General features: G+C 46.9%; 1 long non-coding RNA gene across 2 annotated transcripts; it reads right to left on the bottom strand.

The window, feature by feature from the left end:
- Window positions 1-1,805: 1,805 nt before the first annotated feature.
- LOC121080325 lies at window positions 1,806-10,523 on the bottom strand. Of its 2 annotated transcripts, XR_005825324.1 has the most exons (5): window positions 10,284-10,523; window positions 9,703-9,881; window positions 9,213-9,326; window positions 5,283-5,337; window positions 1,806-2,710 (listed from the first exon to the last, which is right to left on the bottom strand). It is a non-coding gene; the product is annotated as an uncharacterized LOC121080325 (long non-coding RNA). The 2 variants fall into 2 exon arrangements; XR_005825323.1 differs by having other exon boundaries at window positions 9,703-10,523.
- Between the last annotated feature and the right edge of the window lie 8,393 nt (window positions 10,524-18,916).

The raw sequence follows: 18,916 nt of genomic DNA, 5'->3' as shown, positions 1-18,916 counted from the left end.
CAGCGTAGCTCACCTAGGAGACGTCTTTGGCCAAGCCATTGTGACGTGCGGAAAGCAGACTCCACAATCAGTAAGATTGTGAAGTAGGTATGTTTATTCAGCGCTGGGCAGCACGGGGGGGTAGTCCCGCCAAAACTTGCTCTGTTTTTATAAGGCATCTCATTACATATTCATAATGTGTTGTAATGCACCTATACATATGCATTACCTATCCCCGCTTCGTATTAAAATTAGTTCTGCGAGCCATTTCCATATTTTTTTCTCGACTGAGTTTGCGCAGTGTCCCCCGGTGGTGGTCGTCAGGGGTCCTGAGGATGAAGGCAGGCGAGTCTTCCTCGTGACCCCCACATCTGGCGCAGGCTCAGTAACGTCCTGCTCTTTGTCCAAACCGCAGAACCAGCTCTGGCTTGTTTTTGCAAGGTTGCAATCTTTCTTTGGACTTCTATGGTCATGAAGCCCTTTACTCCCGTACACCTTATCACAGTACCCAAGCAAACCGTGTAAGATTTGGCAAACAGCTTAAATTTTACAACTTTTACCCTAAACAGCTAAACAGACTATTACAATTGTTAAACTCTCCCCTATCTCTTACCCCCCCCCCCCCCCCCCCAATTGTGCTTACTCTTCCCTTTCGGGGAGCAGCACACGCTGGCGCGGCTGTAGGCTGCGTTGAGTCTCACCAGGGCGTAGGTGTCAGGACCTGGAAGGGGAACGGGAAGAGTCCTGCAGGGAGAGGACCTGAGGGGGAGAGAAGCATCTGCCCAGCCCGCCCTGAGGAGCAGGAGGCTGTCCTGCCCCTCCTCACAACACCTCTGTCTCCCCTGGCATGTGTTGCCAGCTCCAAGCCAGAGCTTGAAGCACACGCGGTTTGCAGGTTTAACTACCGAACGACAGTCGATCGAAGGACACCGATTGAAGGGAGGCAGCTATGTCAAAGGCCTGAAGCTCAGTGGTGGCCCCATGCCCATCGTGGGGCCACCGCTGTACCTGCCCCACTGGCTCCTCAGTGCTTTTCTGAGATTTAGAAGCAATCGGCTTTCTTACCACAGACAAGCGATTAGATGGCAATTGTTCAAGTGCAAGTTAAACTCTCGCTGGGTTATTTCAATTCATCTTCCCCCTCCCGATTATTCTTTCGAATTTACTTACAAAGCTGTGTGCTCTGCCGAGGGACTGAAGCTGTTCGAGTCACTTTTTGCTCCTTATGTAATCTACAGATACTACATCACTTCCTCACATTGTAGTGGTACTCGTATGATCCTGAGCCGATGGATTCATTAAATATCCTTGTTTCAAATGTTTGTTGGGGTTTTTTTCCCCAAATCCATTTCTTTCGGTATTCTAGCTTGGAGATTAATCAGGCTTCTTACAGACACCTCAAACTGCTTCTCCTCCCAGTTGAAAAAAACCACAGCTTTTTATATTCCCTGGTTTGTAATCAAGTTCAAATGCATTATAAAATAGCTTTCTCTTCTGCATTTTCTGATCCTGTGGTTGTCACACTCACTGTGCAGTGTTGGACCAACTGCTTGGACCAAGTTCAGAGTCAATACCACAGCAAATCCAGAGCTGAGATTTAAGAGTGACGATTTTTGCCTCGATATTGCCTCCATAATATTTTATTTTTCCTCAGTATTTTCAAATGACTCCTAATACAATTTCACGTACCAAGCACTTTACTCACTTACGTAGATCATTAAAAAGAAAAAAAAACCAACCCCACCATGATTATTGCACCTACATATTTTGCCACAATACAGGTATGTTTTTTAATTATAATTTCCAGTTCAGTACCGGGGTTAGTCTAAATAATCTAATTCTTCTTCTAAATGCTTTACCAAAACACACAGAGGATGGACTTTGTTTCAAAATACAAACAGAAGGGAAGTGAAAAACACAATCCGATTTAAAAATCAATTAAAACTCCAAGCACTTTTTCTTGCTGAGACATCAGCTTGCATTTCTCACAAGAGCAGCAGTCTGGAGCAACTGCAAGGCTCCACGGCACAGTAAGAACGTCACAAGTGCTAGGGCTCACCGCGCTGCCCAGAACAGCTGGAAGGAAGGTGTGTGGGATTCAGCACATTTTCACAGAGGTCTGGCATACAGCATCACCACACTCAGAGACATCTTTAAGAAAAGCTAAAAAAAAAAGCTAGATGGTCTTGCTAGAAAGAGTATTTGATGGCAAATTCAATCCATTCCAGGTCTCGTGACGATCCAGTACATTATTCCTGGAGGCAAACAGAATGCAGTATCTCCAGCATCTCTTTTTTTCTTGGGGGGTTGGGGAGCAGGGTGCAGAACTAGATGAACACGGCCTGGCACGAAATGGGTTTTTACAGCAGGGTCTGCAAAGCCAGACAAGACAGCTAAGCTTTATAGCAGCAAGGTTCAGGCAGTTCCAAATTAATTCTCAAATTAATGCCAAACAAAGAACGACGGCACAGTAACATAAGAGCGGTCAGGGCCATATGGTAATTCCAAACCTCTTCTCTTGCGTACTCAGAAGATCACTTGTGTTTCAAAAAACCTGTTTAGTTCTCCTTAAAGAGGGCTGTGGTTTTTTTTTTTTTTTTTTTTTTTTTTTTTTTTTTTTTTTTTTTTTTTGGAGGGGGTGAGCTCATTATTTATGTTGTCTTCCTTAGTTCAGTTTTCTTCTGGATGGCACATGCTGAGTGACAGATCAAGGAACCAACGAGTCCTGCCACTAAAAGGAGAAAAAAAAACCCACATATGGATCAAGACAGACATGCCTCGAAGAGAGAACAACTCTCAGAGAAAGAAAACACAAACCCTTCTGTTAGTGGAAAGGAGTTCCAGCTCCACCTCAACAGAAAACAGCTGCTGCTCACAAGAATAACAACCTCAGCTCATTAGGGCAGAGGTGATTATGCTTCTCCAGAAAAAGCTCTCTCTTACAGAAGTAAAAAAAAGAGACAGGCTGAGTCGCATGTGATTACTGATGAGTGTAATTAATTTGGAAAGGAAGCTGATGTTGAGAGCTTTATGCCACGTTATTGCACCGACCCAGCTTGCCAAGGGCATGTTTCCTATTTCTTGCTCGTTTCACAGCATCCTTAAGGATAAGCTACCCTACCCGATGCTGCCCTCGATGGACACGCTTTATCAAAGACTGCCATGTTTACCCACGAAGGACACAAAGCGAAACAAACCGATGCCTTTAGTTCTCTCTGCAGTATTTTCCCCAAATCTCTCCAGCACTGAAGGAGCCTGTTAATTCAGTGCTTGTTTGGGACCATAGAAAAGTTTAGAATGGGTCTACTGCACTGTGAAACCCAAACAACCCCGCATCCATCGGGGCAGCAACCCTGAACTCCTGCACGGAAGGAACACGGGGTGCCAGTGAGCAAAGGTATTTTCAGTGCCTTTGTGAAGATTCGTGTTCTTTTTTTCTTTTATGCAACACCTCAATCTAAGGAATAAGTAAGTGATTACTTGGCCCTACTTAAAGACACACATTTCAATGCCATATAAAGAGTAGCCACTAGAACGGGAACTGAGTCTTCTGTTTATTACTGTAGAATACAGAATGACTGGCCTTACTGTCTGGTCTTTGAGTGACGCTTCAGATGACTGCCTTTTGTGGTTGTCTTGCCCCAAAATTATCTCCACCTGTGGAATAAATTTGATCCTGTTAACAGGATAACTGTTACACAACTGATTTCTTTAGAACAGAACAGAATCATTTAGGTTGGAAAAGACCTTTAAGTCCGGTCATTAACCTAACGCTGCCAAGTCCACCACTAAACCACGTCCCTAAGTGCCACATGTACACAACTTTTAAATGCCTCCAGGGATGGCAACTCAGCCACTTCCCTGGGCAGCCTGTTTCGGTGCTTGCTAATCCTTTCAGTGAACACATTTTTCCTAATATCCAATCTAAACCTCCCGTTGCGCAACTTGAAGAATCCTTTCATCCTATCACTTGTCACTTGGGAGAAGAGACAGACCCCCACCTCGCTACCACCTCCTTTCAGGGAGCTGTGGAGAGCAATAAGGTCTCCCCTGAGTCTCCTTTTCTTCAGGCTGAACACCCCCAGTTCCCTCAGCTGCTCCTCATCAGACTTGTTCTTTAGATCCTTCACCAGCTTCATTGCTCTTCTTCAGACAGGCTCCAGCACCTCCATGTCCTTACAGTGAGGGGACCCAAAACTGCACACAGGATCCAAGGAGTGGTCTCTCCACTGCAGAAGTACAGGGGGGACAATCACTTCCCTAGTCCTGCTGGCTACACTATTTCTGATACAAGCCAGGATGCTCTATCAGCCACAATTTCATCTTTCCTCTGGAATATAGACTCAGAACACGGCATTATGGCAGCATGAACCGGCTGTCAAAGGTAATCAGTGCTACAGGACACTTGCATTTGTCACGAAAGTAAGTTTCAAAAGGCTCTCCTTGAGTCAGCCATGGAAATAAAGATGACCAAATTTGTTACAGACAGAAATTCTGTTCCATAGTATCAGGTTAATTGAGCACTGTGACACCTCAGGTGCCGGGAGAACCTTGCAGATAAAGGTATTACACAATACATACAGAAGCTGACTTCTCGGGTCCAGTAAGATCTGCTGGCCAGGTCTCCAGGCTGGCCCTTCTATAACTGTGTTTACACCCTGGGTTACTACCTGGAGCGCAAGGCTGGACCAAGGCTGGGCTCCATCACACACATGGAGCTGAGCAGACGCTGATCAGCTGTTCAGAAGCCAACACCGAGAGCAAAGTCCAGACACTCAAACAGTTCTGTGCAGGAACAGCCTCTCCTTACGGGACCCCATGTAGCTGTGAGGGCTACTTTTAGATCCTGCAGAACACTCACTGGAGCTCCTGTGTCTGGGAACGCATTCCGAGACCTCTCGAGATGGCTATGCTCGTGGCAACCTGGCTTCACGGAATCTACTGGCTTTAGCTCCACATGAAAGCAACTGTTTGCTTACAGACCCAAGCTGGCCAAGAAAACAGCACAGGTACATTCATATGGTATGTGAAAGACTGCATTATTTGAAAACAAAATGTCCTTTAGAGCATCGAAGTAAAATATTATGATAGGTCTTAAGTCATCCACAGCATCTTGAAAGCATGCAGTACTAATTATGCTGATGCCACTCCCATGGCTCTACGGAACATGCTATATTCCCTCCTGAAGTCTGAAATAATAAATCCCTGTTTGATGGGGAGAGATAATCAGCCATGCAGATTTTAGAAAAAGATGGCAAATGTTCACAATTTAGAAAGAAAAAAAGGATTGAAAGATGCAGTACCTGAAATATGCCTCCAATGATGGTACGAACTCCTGTGACAAAGCGTGTACAGGACCTAGAATGAGGAAAACAATTTGAACAACCAGCATGAGCTCCGATACCAAAATGCCAGATAAATAAGAATTAGCTAATAAAAACTAATTCATAATTATCATGATGTTCATCATAGCAGGTAAGTATGCATTATATAATTATTAAGAGCTAATGATTAATGGATTTAACAACTAAATAACCCCTACTGGCTACAGAATAAGGTTTGTCACTGGTACTTTTACTGAGCAGCATTAGAGCAGTGTGCTCTAAGGAGCTCAGTGGCAACACTAGGAGGCAAGTACTGAATTTATAAACCTAAAGATGGGCTTTTAATCACCAAGATTTTATCCATTCCTACGCAGGCAGAATGTACAGCAAGCTGCTGTTAACACAAAACCTAAATCCCTAAGCACATGTTAATACATTTTGAGGTATAGACATTGGCTGTCCATTCATAAGGTCCCTCATTATGATCCTAAAATACTGGACAGCTGCAACCCCCTCCGTTCCCCTGCAATTACAAGCCTGTGGTTAATGGAGGATCCGGAAAGAAGAAAGAGGTTCCATACCGAGTATGACATGCAGAAAAGCTATAGTAAATGCAGAGTAAGTAACCAGTTTGGATCAGTGTGGGTGCTGCTGTAGGTGCTGGTGAGATGCCAGATAAATCATCTTCCCATTAAAAAAAAACAAAACAACTGTGAGGAAATTAGTCTGGACTGAGAACCATTATATCAGACTTCTGCTCAAGTACCCCAATTCCCTTCATCTTGATACTAGGATAAAAAGTTTCAGGTAATATGAGAAAAACCCCAATCCTTTCCAGATGTGCACGCTGAGAGTAAGGGCTTCTGGGAGCGGCTCTTCCTCTCCACTGACCGGGCAGGGGCTTGGATGGCTTTCAGGCATCTGCACCAAGCGAGGACGGAGCTTTAAGCTATGCAAAATGACAAAAATCAAGGGAGGGTGAATGAAATGGACTGAATTTACGTAAAGGCTCACACCAAGTGCCAAGGCAGCGTACCTCGAGGAAATGCCTTGGCTGATCAAGCAGCAAAAGGGGCTGCACAGCAAGTGGTTTGAGCAACGACTCCGACTCTGACTGAACAGGATAAGGCTGAACTCTCTACGAAGATCTACCCAAAGAAGAAACACAAACCTGGGAGAAACCGGGAGCACAAGAACGTGAGGGACTGTGGCTATTAGGAAGTTAAACCGCTACTTCCAAAGAGGTGTTCCTGAGCTACCACTCACTGGCAGCACAACAGATCTCACGGAGGGCCAGAAAGTATGGCTCTCAAAATCCAGTGACTGTGGGCAACACCTGGAATTTATGCAGCAGCCAAAAGAATTTGTGAGAGCTGTCACCTGTGTAAGAATCTGCCTGTTTAAAAACGAAGACACTGCTGGGAAAGCCACCTCCAGCGACGAAGTACACTTTTCAAAACCTTCAGACTGATTATGCCGAAATGCCTAAAGTAACGGGGTTCACATACCTACGTGTTGTCGATCAGTTGTCAGGGTGGGCAGAAGCTTTCCCTGCTCCGAAAAATGACTCAAAAGCAGGAAATTATTCCTAGACAGGGAGTTCCAGAGCTATCCCATTCTGACAGGGGACCTCATTTTTCTGCAGCTGTATTAAAACAGATCTATCATTCATTAGGAATCCGATCACAATTACACACTCCCTATCATCCAGAATCCTCAGGACAGGTAGAGAGGATGGATAGAACACTCAAAGAGAAATTAGTCACAGTTTGTAAACAGACTGGGTTAAAATGACTGAAGCTTTAAATTTGGGTTTATGGGATATAAGAAACACTCCCAGGCAGCCAATCGGAGTTTCTCCGGCAGAACTTCTTTTTGGAAGGATTATAGCAGTACCAAGAACTTATGTTCCAGCAAAGACAAGTTTGTTGGATGGAGGTGAACAGGTAACCCAATATTTATTGTATTTGCAGAATTCTTTCTCAGATTTGAGAAACCATGCATATTGGTACCAAGGAATTAATATCTTGGTTCCCTGACCTATCAAGGTGGTTAAAGAAACTGACCTTTACAATACCTGTTGTGATTTCTATAGTTGTGTCTGTGATTGCACTAATGCGATGTTCTGTAACTTGTGTGACTGGCTTAGTAGCAAAATTGCAAGTAAGAACTTGGAAATATGTTAGCTATTAAACTATTGCAGGTACACAATAATAAATTGTTAAAAGAAAACGTATTTTGAATGAAGAAATTTAACGTGCTGAAGCAGCTAAGTGGCAGAACCAGGCCTCATCCCTAGCATAGCCCTAATCCAAGGCTGGTTTAAAACCCAGTCCAGTTAATCAGTGGGAGAGCAGAGCAGCAACGGGTGATCAGTGTGTGCAAACAGGTGCTCTCGGAAACATAGGTGTTTTTAAAAAAATTGGTATATTTGAATAGGAATTGCTTGTTCAAAGACTAAGCGCGCTTGAAGGAGCGTGTGAGTTAAAGCTGGCAGAGATCACGATCTGAGGAGGAGCCTGGAACAGAGGCACAGACCGAAACTGAACAGATGAATCAACTGGGACGGTCAGGTGATGGATTCACAGAACTGACAGGACCAAAGGAAACTCCTAAAAACTTTGGATGTTGACTAATGATCTGGTAAGTGTAAGCTGTGCGTATCCCTTTGCTCTCTGCCATCGCTGAGGTGGTGGCCCAGCCCTGAGTCGCAAATAAAGCAAGCCCAGCGGTACCCACGTCTGTGTAAATTTTTCCTTTACCAGTCAATACTGCTATAGTTGCCATTTAAATAACTGACTGAACACCAAGTGTTACTAACAGAAACTGATAATCATAGCGTTTCATGAAGATGGGTGGACACTTCCAATCTAACCTGCCGTGCTGGTGATGGAAATCAAACCAGCCACGTCCTTTTTCCAGACAGCAGAAGAAATTGCTCGTTACGTGCAATGCAACTTGATCATTTTCCAAATGGCTCTTCTGGATCAGACTGTTTGCTCCCTGAAAGTTTCCCTTCCTCTCCGTTGATAATGTAAGGAGCGAGAGCAACTGGTTCAGACCGAGTAATCCCAGGGGAGGCTGGCAACACGAGTAAGGCAGGAGGTCTACATGTGGTAACAAGAGAATTAGATACAGAAAAGCGGGGTTTGACCCCAGACATTACATTCTTAACGCCACAGCCTCTGAGTACAGAAAGGCTGCTAAGTGACACAACAGTAAGAACGCTGTCACCTCACTTCTGTGACAACAGGAGAAGCTCTTGTATCTACCCACTGTTCAGCTCTTGGCTTAGTTTAGCCTTTCAGCTTTAAGAACAGAAAGCCATAACATGTCAAAAAATGCAGAGGAGAGGTTTATGTAGCCAAGGACCACTTACTCCAAGTTGTAACTGACAAACCAACTGACATCTATTAATCAGGTAAGCATTAACACACCCCAAGCAAACGTAGCAAGACGCAAGTAAGAGCTTAAGGGTCAAGTCAGCGGAGCCTTCCCTGGAGAGAGGCTCTTTAACCAGCTCGTCCCATTGTCAGCCTCCTAGGATTTAAAGATGCAACCAAAGTCAGGTTTTGCCAGAGCAGCTGCTTGATTTCTAGTAGGAAAAGCCTGTTTGCTCGGCAGCTTTGCTCCTGAAACGCATCAATGAGGCCTTGTCCCAGTTTCAGAGGGACCAGGCAAAGACTTGCCTCGCAAAAGTACCGAGTATAATATATACACACACACACAGAGGAGCTTGTCTGATCTGCCAGCGTAATAGACTTGTGTCCTATAAACTTTTCAAGAGTTTGTGGTGTTTAAAACGCTGTGAATTCAGCCGTCCCTTGTTCCCGTGAATCTCATAGCAGGCATACGGTGATGGAAAGGCTGTGAGAGCATCCATCCAAGAATGGCAGAACAGCATCTTACCGCGTCTGTCGGCTTCTGGAGTCACACGATTGGCAGCTTTATCCCAGCATTGTTTAAACAGATAGCGCTCTACGTCCAGCTGCTGCTCTCCTGTTACGGCACCGACGCTCAAATCTGAAAGCAGCGAGCAAGGAAAGCGGTCAGTGAACACACAAGTGTTATGGCCTGTAGCAAGCTGAGGAAGTAAAAAGACAGAAACTTTCAGCCAGCAGGGTAAGAACGTGCCAAACCAGGAGAGCACGTACGGCTAGGGCCAAGTGACCGACAGGGAATAAAACGCACGGTGCAGCACCCTAAACGGCCCTCCCGGGTACAGGGTTTGGTTTGGTGTCCCAGAAGGACCGTTTCCAACTTCCAAGAAAGCGTTACCCTGAAAGGTAGACGCGCTTAAGGCAAAAATCCTAAAGCAAAGCCCTCAAAGCCCAGAACCATTTTCAGGAACACAGGAGTTACACATAAAGTTGGTTGAAAGCTGCCTCCTACTTCTTACCCCCTCCAACATCAGCACATTTCCTTGTGATCCCTTTTCACAAAATGATGGAGGCCTGTGGTATCAGCTCGGTGCCGAAGCACCGCGACGTGCTTGCTGGCTACGTGCTCTCTTAGAAGGCTGACAGCTTCTCCGCACACGACAGCCGAGGCTTCCAGCCTCTCCGGCCTTCCCACCCCCTGTGAAACGTGAGGAAGGCAAAGACCGGTAACATCTCGGGGGGTCGGGAGGGAGACAAGATGCACTACATCCAGAGCCCAACGCGTTACCCAGAGGAATTACCACAGCAGAACAAGAGGCAGGAACCATCAGTAGACAGGCGGATAACGCGCACGGCAGCGATACCCAGCCAGACCTGCAGGACTTCCAGACGCTTCAACCCCGCAACTTTGTTTTGAATTTAGTTAAAAGGTAATCAGATTCTTAACGCTCGTTCTGCTTTTATAACCGCTGGAGAACGGCTAAGACGTGGCGTTGGCATTATAGTCCAATATCCCTCCGCAGTCAGCAGCCCGACTCACAAGCACAAGTGTGAGTGGAAAAGCAGCTTTTTCATGTGGAAAAGCAGCATCTAGACCGACCTTCAGTTTAGCTCCTTCGGATTTGTCAACGTGCAATTCCGGATGAACCTGGGTACAAAGAAAAAACAAAAGAGCCCCGTTTCACCGGGAAGCAAATCCAAAGGCCTCTTCCCCTCGGCTGCTCCGGCCCAGGGGCTGACTGTCACGACATAGGATCAGCGAGACCCCTGAGCTGCTGCCTCCCGACCCTCCCCGGCAGTTAATCGCTTGCCCTTTGCAATATTTTTTAGAGAAATCAGCAGTCGGGGGCGGGGGGTGGGGATCCCACCGCCGCCGGCTTCTCCTCCCCTTGCCCCTCGCAGGGGCTGAGGAGGCTCCCGAGCCGCCCCCCGCGGCAGCGTTACCGCCGGCCCCGATGCAGCCCCTGCGGCCCCAGCCCGCTGCCACGGCCCCGGCCGGCGCTGGGGGAAAGACAAAGCCCCGCGCAGAGCTGCGGCGGCTGCCCGGGCACCCGGGGGCGGCGGGGGAGCGGCAGGGCGCCGCGGGCCGACCCCCCTCCCGGGCCCCGCCGCCACAAGGGAGCACCGGGGCCGCCCCGCCGCCGCTCCTCGCTGAGGTAGCGGCGCAGCCCCGAGAAAAAAAAGGCAGCACCGCGAGCAGCCCGCTGACCGCCGCCACTGCCGGGGAGACGAGAACCGCCGGCAGCCCCGCCGCGCCCGGCCCGCCCGCCTCAGCCCGCCCGCCGCCGGCACCGGGCGCTCCCGAGCGCCGGCCCGCCGCGTCCTCCCCAGCCGGCCGCTGCCCGCCGGCCGCGCCCGGGCTCGCCCCCCGGCCCCCGGCCCCCGGCCCCCGGCCGCCCGCAGCCCGCCCGCTCCCCCAGCGCCGCCGCACGGCCCGGCCCGAAAGGCTCCCGGGCTCCCGGCGCCGCGCGGGCCGGCCATGACCCCGCCTCCCGGGGCCGCGTGCGCGGCCGGAAGCCCCGCCCCGAGGCGCCAAGCCCGTTCTGCGCATGCGCCGCCTTTAGTTGGGATGGGGCGCGGGTCCTTCGTTTGGCTGGAGAGCTGCTGCCATCTAGCGGAAAAAAATGGGTACTGCAGCCACTCTAACAGACTGCACAGTGTATTACAGGGATGGCATCTAAAATAACAAATGCTGAGAAAGAAAAACAGCCGGGCAGGTTTTTCTGAATTATGGTGACTGAATTGGATGAAAGGAGGAAGCAAAAATGCCATTTAGCAGACCCTCGGTATCACCAAGTACTCTTACAGAATGAGGCCTTCCTACTTGGCTAGCACTAGCCAGGATAAATACTGGTAACAATTGGTTGCTGTTTCTGTCCCCTAAAGTCTGCTCTGAGGACTAAGTGATACGTTCCTCCTCTGTGAATATCATTAACGGTATCCGGCTTCGCTTTCCTTTGGTTGTTTCTGTGTTTTTTAAAAATCGTATTTGCGTGGGTGAAAAGGGAAAGATATGATGCTTACTTTTTAGATTAATTGCCGTGGCTGAAGTTGAAGAGTCCAGAAAAATGTAAGCTGGCTGAAGAAATGGGTTGACCTCAAAGCTGCGTCTATCTCCAAACAAGAGAAATCCTGTTTCTCCTGATGAGCAAGGATTATTGTTAAATAGCCATCACATTACCACATCACCAACATATAATGCCTAATGTTATGTGTTTGTATATGTAACAAAATCATACGTGCATTTATTTCTCGTTTGAGAATGCTGCCTATGGAGGGGTTCTCTGCGCTGTAGTTCAGAGACCTGTAACTTGGGCTGAATTTAGACCTGAATACGCCACCTAGAAATGAATCCAGTTTTGGTGCAAAAGCAAAGGGGAAAGATGTTCTACTTTTAGAAGTTGTTTCAGTGGCTAACTGCCTTCACTTAGATCTCAGTTTCACTTTTTTTTAAAATGTGAATGGTTTTAGTGTTCAGTGATAGGTTCTTCACATATGTCTTCTGCATAAATGTCAGTTCCTGTTAAAATCAATTTATAAAATACTACACCAACTAACTTAAGATGATCTCTTACCTTACAGGCAAACTTGAAGGACACCAATTTGAAACTCTTGCATTGTACAACCTGTTTTCCCAAGCTCAACTTTTATGCTCCTTCTCTGTGTTACATACCGTTTTCCAAGAACTTAAGATTCTGAGAACTGAACTAAGCATAATATTCCAGCATCTGTCTCATTAATGACATGAAATAATGTCTCAATTCCTGTTCGTTACTATACCATACATAGATTCAAGGATGAAGTGACTCCCTTGCGTTATGACATCTCACCAACCTCTCCACCGTTACACCTAAAGCCTCCTCAGCCATCGCTTACCGCAGATACAGTTCCCACATACGAGACAATGGGCTCCACTTCATCATCCTGATCGGGTTTTGGAGCACTGCAGTAACGCGCGTTTTGTTTGAATAGGCTTTACCTGACTGCTCGACTCTCCCTAACATTTATTAATGTCAAACACATCACAACTTGCAGGTTTGTATCTGTTGCATTCGCTTCCATATAATCAGGAGAACTACCTGATGTAGATGCTGGGGGGGGGGGGGGGGGGGGGGGGGCTCAGGAGCCTCTTCAGCCCCTGCGGGCGGGCAAGGGGAGGAAAAGCAAGCCGGTGGTGGAATCCCCACTCCACACCCCCGACTGCTGATTTCTCTAAGAAGTATTGCAAAGGGCAAGTGTTTAACTGCCGGGGAGGGTAGTTAATCCCAGGTGTATCTTTCATGAGCTATCATTTGTAAAAGGAGTTCTCAGTGCTGGGAGGACCAGCCAGGAAAGAAAAAGTTTCCAAAGAGGGCTGGAAATCTCTGTCTTCTGGTCCTAGGGAAATGAAACTGAAGCCATCTTCTGGTGTGCAGCCCAGCAAGTTCCTGTGAGCCTGTCTGGGAGAAATTAGCACCTAGTTAAAAAGGTGGGAGCGGCAGCCAGGGAGGAGGGTTACAAGAAGGCATCTGCCTTGAGGCTGTGCTAAAGAGAAACTGTAGGTACCTGTTTCTCAGCAGTTCAGCTGAGGGCTGCCTCTAGGAAGAAGGTCCTGGTGCCAGGGCATAATTTCCATGCCCTGTTCTTTTTTTCTTTGGTGACAGAGGGTGCCGAGGGCTGAAGGTACCGGCTGGATGCTCAGTGCCCTTCCATTTCCCTCTGCAAGGGTTTTGGGTGGGTGAGAGAGGCAGGCAGCTGTGACCCGGCTGCAGATGTGCTGGGCACGTCAGCCCGCAGCAAACGTGGAGTCTGACACCTTGTGCCTCCTATGGGACAAGACCCTGCTGGTAAGCAGTTGCTGGAGAAAAGCTGGTGCATGATCAGCTTCTACCTTAATTGTCCTGTGCAATATCATCTGCATCTGGGTTCTATCCGCAGAGCTGAGATGCTGTTTTCGCTGCCTTTCAGGGCTGCTACAGGTGCGTGTTTTCAAGATCTGTTGGTCTAGCCAGCATGCTGTAAGGGTGCGGGTAACAAGGTTTGTCAGTAATGCTTCTTGTGCCTATCTTTGACCAGACTAACTTGGTATCATTTTCTACTCAGAAAGCTTATTCTGTGTGCTGCTCAAAATACTGGGCTGCTCAGGCATTAGTGGAGAGAGTCAGAGCGGCGGTGGGGGGCCCCGCTAGGCGGGCATTGAGCCCGTCAGGGGGGTTTGTTGGCCGTCCTGCTGGGTCAGCTGGTGGTGGGTAGCCCGGCTCGGGTGGCTTCGATCTCGTCGGGGGGGTTTGGTGGCTGCCCTGCCGGGTGAAGGCAATGGTGGGGGCCCCGCTGGCCGGCATCGAGCACGTCGGGGCTGTTCGGTGGCTGAACCGCCGGGTGAATGCGACGGTGGGGGTCCCGCTAGAGCGGCATCGAGTCTGTCGGGGGGGTTTGGTAGCTGCCCTGCCAGGTCAGGGTGACGGTGGGGGGCCCCGCTAGGCAGGCATTGAGCCTGTTGAGGCGTTCGGTGGCTGCCCTGCCGGGTGAAGGGCAGGGGTGGGGGGCCCCGCTCGGGCAGCCTACAAGGGTAGCTTTAGGGTTAGGGTTAAAGTATAGGTTAGGTTACGGTTAGGGTTAGGGACATGGTCAGGATAAGGGTTTGGTACATGCAATCTACAGTTCTACCAGAGAAGGTGCCAGAAAGGACTTCTGTTGGTAGTTCTTACACTGCCCCGGTAGCCAGATGAAAGACACCACAAAAGTTGTTCTACCTGCTTTCTGGGCTGAGATGGGGAAACGCTGACTTTTGGAGTGGGCTGGTGAAAAAATGTTCCAAACACACCCCATGCACAACTCTGCTGCGAATGAAGAGACGGGACGCAGCTTGATGCAAGCAAATGTCAATTTATTGTACAGAAGCACGAGGTTTTATACACTTTCAGAAGCTGCGCGTTTGAAACAGATTGGTTCTTGAAGCTAAGCCTTGCATACTAGGCAATCCCTGATTGGTGGTTAACTGCCATCAATTAACAGCAAGGTGTTACCTTTCCTTGGCGCCATCCGTCCCCCACTCCCCTGTGCTCTGCAAACATGCCTCATCATGTTAATTGTTGTCTAGACAAGCTCGAGCACATTCCCCTCAGCTAACTGACCGCCACGCATGGTCCTAGTTTCCAGACCGCTCCTGCATCTCCCCCTTCCTGTTGCACAAAAAGAACCTTTGAAACTGAACGAGTGAAAACAAGGTATAAGTAATAGAACAAATAAAAAATAATTATGTAAATATATGTCAACTGAGACATATTATCAGTGTCAAAATAACCCACTGTCTCTGTTCCGTACAATTTTACAATTTCCCCTTTTTGTTTTTGAACAGCTAGTACCAGGTTTGCCATGTTCTGCAGGGCCCTTGCAAACATGACAGCAACCAAGGTAACAGCAAACAAACAATACTGCCAGTTGAGTGAATGGATGCCCAAAAGGCTGAAATTTTCTCAGATTTTGATAACATGTTGCTGCAATGGGGCGCCTAAAATCCCTGCAGCACATGCCATCAAAATCCTCACAGCCATGTCCCTGAACCAACAACAAAAAGCAGTGGCAATTTTGACTCACATTCTTAACTGCCTACCAAACAAGGTGATTTAACTCTTTAATGCTTTCCCTGCTGTTACTCTGGATAAGAGAGGAACCGCTGCGACACGTTCCCATCACAGCCTCCTACTACATATAGCATCTACAGAAAGACAATTATCGACAAAGTGTAAACAATATCATCTTCTTTTGGATTAACATTATACGTAAGTGGAAGGGCACACCAAACAAGAACTGGTTCTGTCAAAAAGTTCGAAACATCTCATGCCTTCTCTGAACATACCTCTGGGGTCATTCCCTTCATTCCCTCTTTTTTTTATGCAAAGAGAAACACTTTTACCATAACAGAGAAGCCCCTATTTACATCTCTGAGCCCGGACACAAACCGCAGCTGTATGCGCCACCAGGCTCAGGGCAGGAATCATTCATGCCGTTGCACAGCTATATATCTCTACAAGCGTGCAGACACCTATTAAACACTAGATAACCATGTTTATCTTTCCTATTCTCCTTCACAATACCTAGCTGTTCTCTCATTATGAATCCTCCATTCCCCTCATCAGTGTCAATGGAATCATTGTCCGAGTTGTCCTGTGAGTTGTCCTGTTCCCGTGCTTAGTCCAAGAGTATTACCTTTGTTAAGTGGTTTGATCCAGGGTGATAGTGTTCGTTCTAGCCGCTGTAAAAAGCGAAATCTATATTCTATGTCCTGATTTTGGGTATCTAACATTAATGCAAAACAGTAATCCTCACACAGTTTTTATTTCATTCTGTAGGGTCAGTGTCGCTATCAGTTGTCTGCGGTAAAGGTTCACGGAAAGGTCTTACATTCTTCGCTGGGATCCATCTAGGTCCTTTTTCTGTAGAGACACAAGCGTAACCTTTTCCCCATGTAACAAGAGGATATGGTCCCATAATTTTACCTGTTTCTGGATCTCGGACCAATACTGGGGCTTTAACTCGTGCCTCGAAGGAGGCATTTGCAGTGAAATGTCGAACTATCGGTGGGTTGTTATCTATTAAAGAACAATTTAAAAAATTAAAAACATACAATGCTTTCTGTAACCGTTCCTCCGGAATAGCCATTCCCATTCCCCCTTTTTGTTGTTGTAATAAACGTTTTAGAGACTGATGAGACCGTTCAATGAGAGATTGACCGGTGGGGGAATGAGGAATGCCAGTAATATGAGTTATGCCCCATAGGGCAAAAAAGGTTTTTATAGTTGTTGAAACATAAGCTGGACCATTATCTGTCTTTATCTTTAAGGGAATACCCAAAGTAGCAAAAGCACGCATTAAATGTCTACGAACATCTCGTGCCTTTTCTCCTGTGTGACAAGAGGCAAACAAGGCACCTGGAAATGTATCAATGGAAGAGTGGATATATTTAAGGTTACCAAATTCAGAATAATGTGTGATGTCTGTTTGCCATAATTGTAGGCTTTGTAATCCTCTAGGGTTAACTCCTGCAGCAATTGATGGGAAAGAATGTTTTTGACAATCAGGACAGACAGCAATAATATTTGATGCTTGTTGAGAAGTAAGGTCAAACTGTCGTTTAAGAGCTCCAGCATTTTGATGGAAAAAAGAGTGACTTAGTTTAGCTTGTGCAATGCGGTCTGGCAGTACTTGAACTGGTAACGTCAATAGATCAGCTCGTCGGTTACCTTCTGCAAGAAAACCAGGTAGTGAGGTGTGAGACCTAATATGCATAACAAAATAAGGTGCAGATCGAGAGTCCAAAAGGAAAATAAGTTCCTGTAACAGGGTAAAAAGTTGTGAATGTGAAACATTTCGCAGCACAGAAGCTTCAGCTCGTGTAACAATACCTGCAACATAAGCAGAATCAGTAACAAGGTTGAGTGGTACGTTCCATTTTCGGAAAACACGAACAACTGCATTCAGTTCTACTATCTGAGGTGAACCGGAGACTGTCTCTATGTCCGAGTCCCATTGTCTCTGCTGATCATCCCACCATAGCAGAAGAGATTTATGTGATTTGCCTGATCCATCTGTAAAGACAGTAAGTGCCTGTAAGGGTTGTTCGCTTCTTCTGGGTTTTAACATCAGACGAAAATCAATGTTAAACAGTTTGTGTGAAGGTGGATGGGAAGTTATTTGACCCGTATAGTCGGCAAGTGCCATAGCAAAGGTGTCTGATTGCTGATAAAGCCATTGTAAGTATACTGTTGTTATTGGCAGACAAATACAGACAAAATCCTTCCCTGATAAGGTTAACAGGCGTGATCTAGCTTTAACAATCAGAGAGGCAAACGTTTCTTGTTGTGTCAAAATAGTTTTTGTAGACTGGTTAGGTAAAAAGATCCATTCAATAATCGACAGGGGGTCTGAGTTCTGAAGGTCCCATTGAAATATCAGGGCATGAGGCTGTCGTGCAGGGTTTAAAATAATCAAGTAAAAAGGTAGTTCAGGGGCCCATCGGTGGGCCTGTCGAGAAGCGATAGCTGAGGCAACCTTTTGTAAAGATGTATCTGCTTCAGAGTTAAGACTACGTGGAGAACAAAGATTAGTGTCCCCTTTTAGTAGGTCAAACAGAGGACCCAAGTCTGTATTAGAAATTCCCAATAGTGGTCGTACCCAATTTATTGTTCCCAGTAATTTTTGTGCATCATGCTGGTTTCTTACATTGGTATTGATCTGCAATGGTTGAGGAACAATAGTGTGTGCTCTTATTCGCCAGCCCAGATATTTCCAAGGGGGAAACTTCTGGACCTTTTCTGGTGCTATACCGAGACCTGCCGAATTCACGGCATCTGTGACAAGGGCTACAGCTTTCTCCATGACTTCGTGATGTTGTGCTGCCACTAAAAGGTCATCCATATAATGATACAATAACACAGTAGGCATAGCATTTCGGACAGGACTGAGTATTTTTGCAACGTACCATTGACACATTGTAGGGCTATTTTTCACACCTTGTGGCAGTCCAACCCACTGATATCTCTGCAACGGAGCTTGCATGTTGATGCTTGGAATGGAAAAGGCAAATTTTGGGGTATCATCTATATGCAATGGGATACTGAAAAAACAATCTTTAAGATCTAGGACAGTTAGATGCCAATCTCGAGGGATCATAGTTGGGGACGGGAGCCCGGGTTGGAGGGCTCCCATATCTTCCATAGCATCATTAATTTTTCTGAGATCATGGAGCAAGCGCCACTTGCCAGTTTGTTTTTTAATAACAAAAACTGGTGAATTCCATGGGCTGGTAGAGGGTACAATATGTCCTTTGGACAGTTGTTCTGAGACTAAGTTTTGAAGTGCACGAAGTTTTTCCAAAGGAAGGGGCCATTGATCCACCCAAATAGGAACATCAGTTTTCCAGGTTATTTTCAGGGTGTCACGCACTTCAGTGGCCCCATCTAAAAATGTGTACGGATGGACATTCCCCATTGTGACAATACATCACGTCCCCACAAAACCATAGGGACAGGTAGCACAAAAGGTTTAACAGAAGCCACATGTCCCTCTGGTCCTTGAATTCGAATTAGTTCCAAACTCTGACGACTGTTACCGGTCCCCCCTATCCCAGCCAGTGTCTGAGAGACATTAGTCAATGGCCATTGCGGAGGCCATTTGGCTTGAGAAATTACTGTGACATCAGCTCCAGTGTCAATGATCCCATTTAGTGCTATTTGTTGGTCATTGTAAATAAGG

Source organism: Falco naumanni, chromosome 25 (assembly GCF_017639655.2).
Source record: "Falco naumanni isolate bFalNau1 chromosome 25, bFalNau1.pat, whole genome shotgun sequence".
Taxonomy (NCBI): domain Eukaryota; kingdom Metazoa; phylum Chordata; class Aves; order Falconiformes; family Falconidae; genus Falco; species Falco naumanni.
This window is presented reverse-complemented; position numbering and strand designations above follow the sequence as displayed.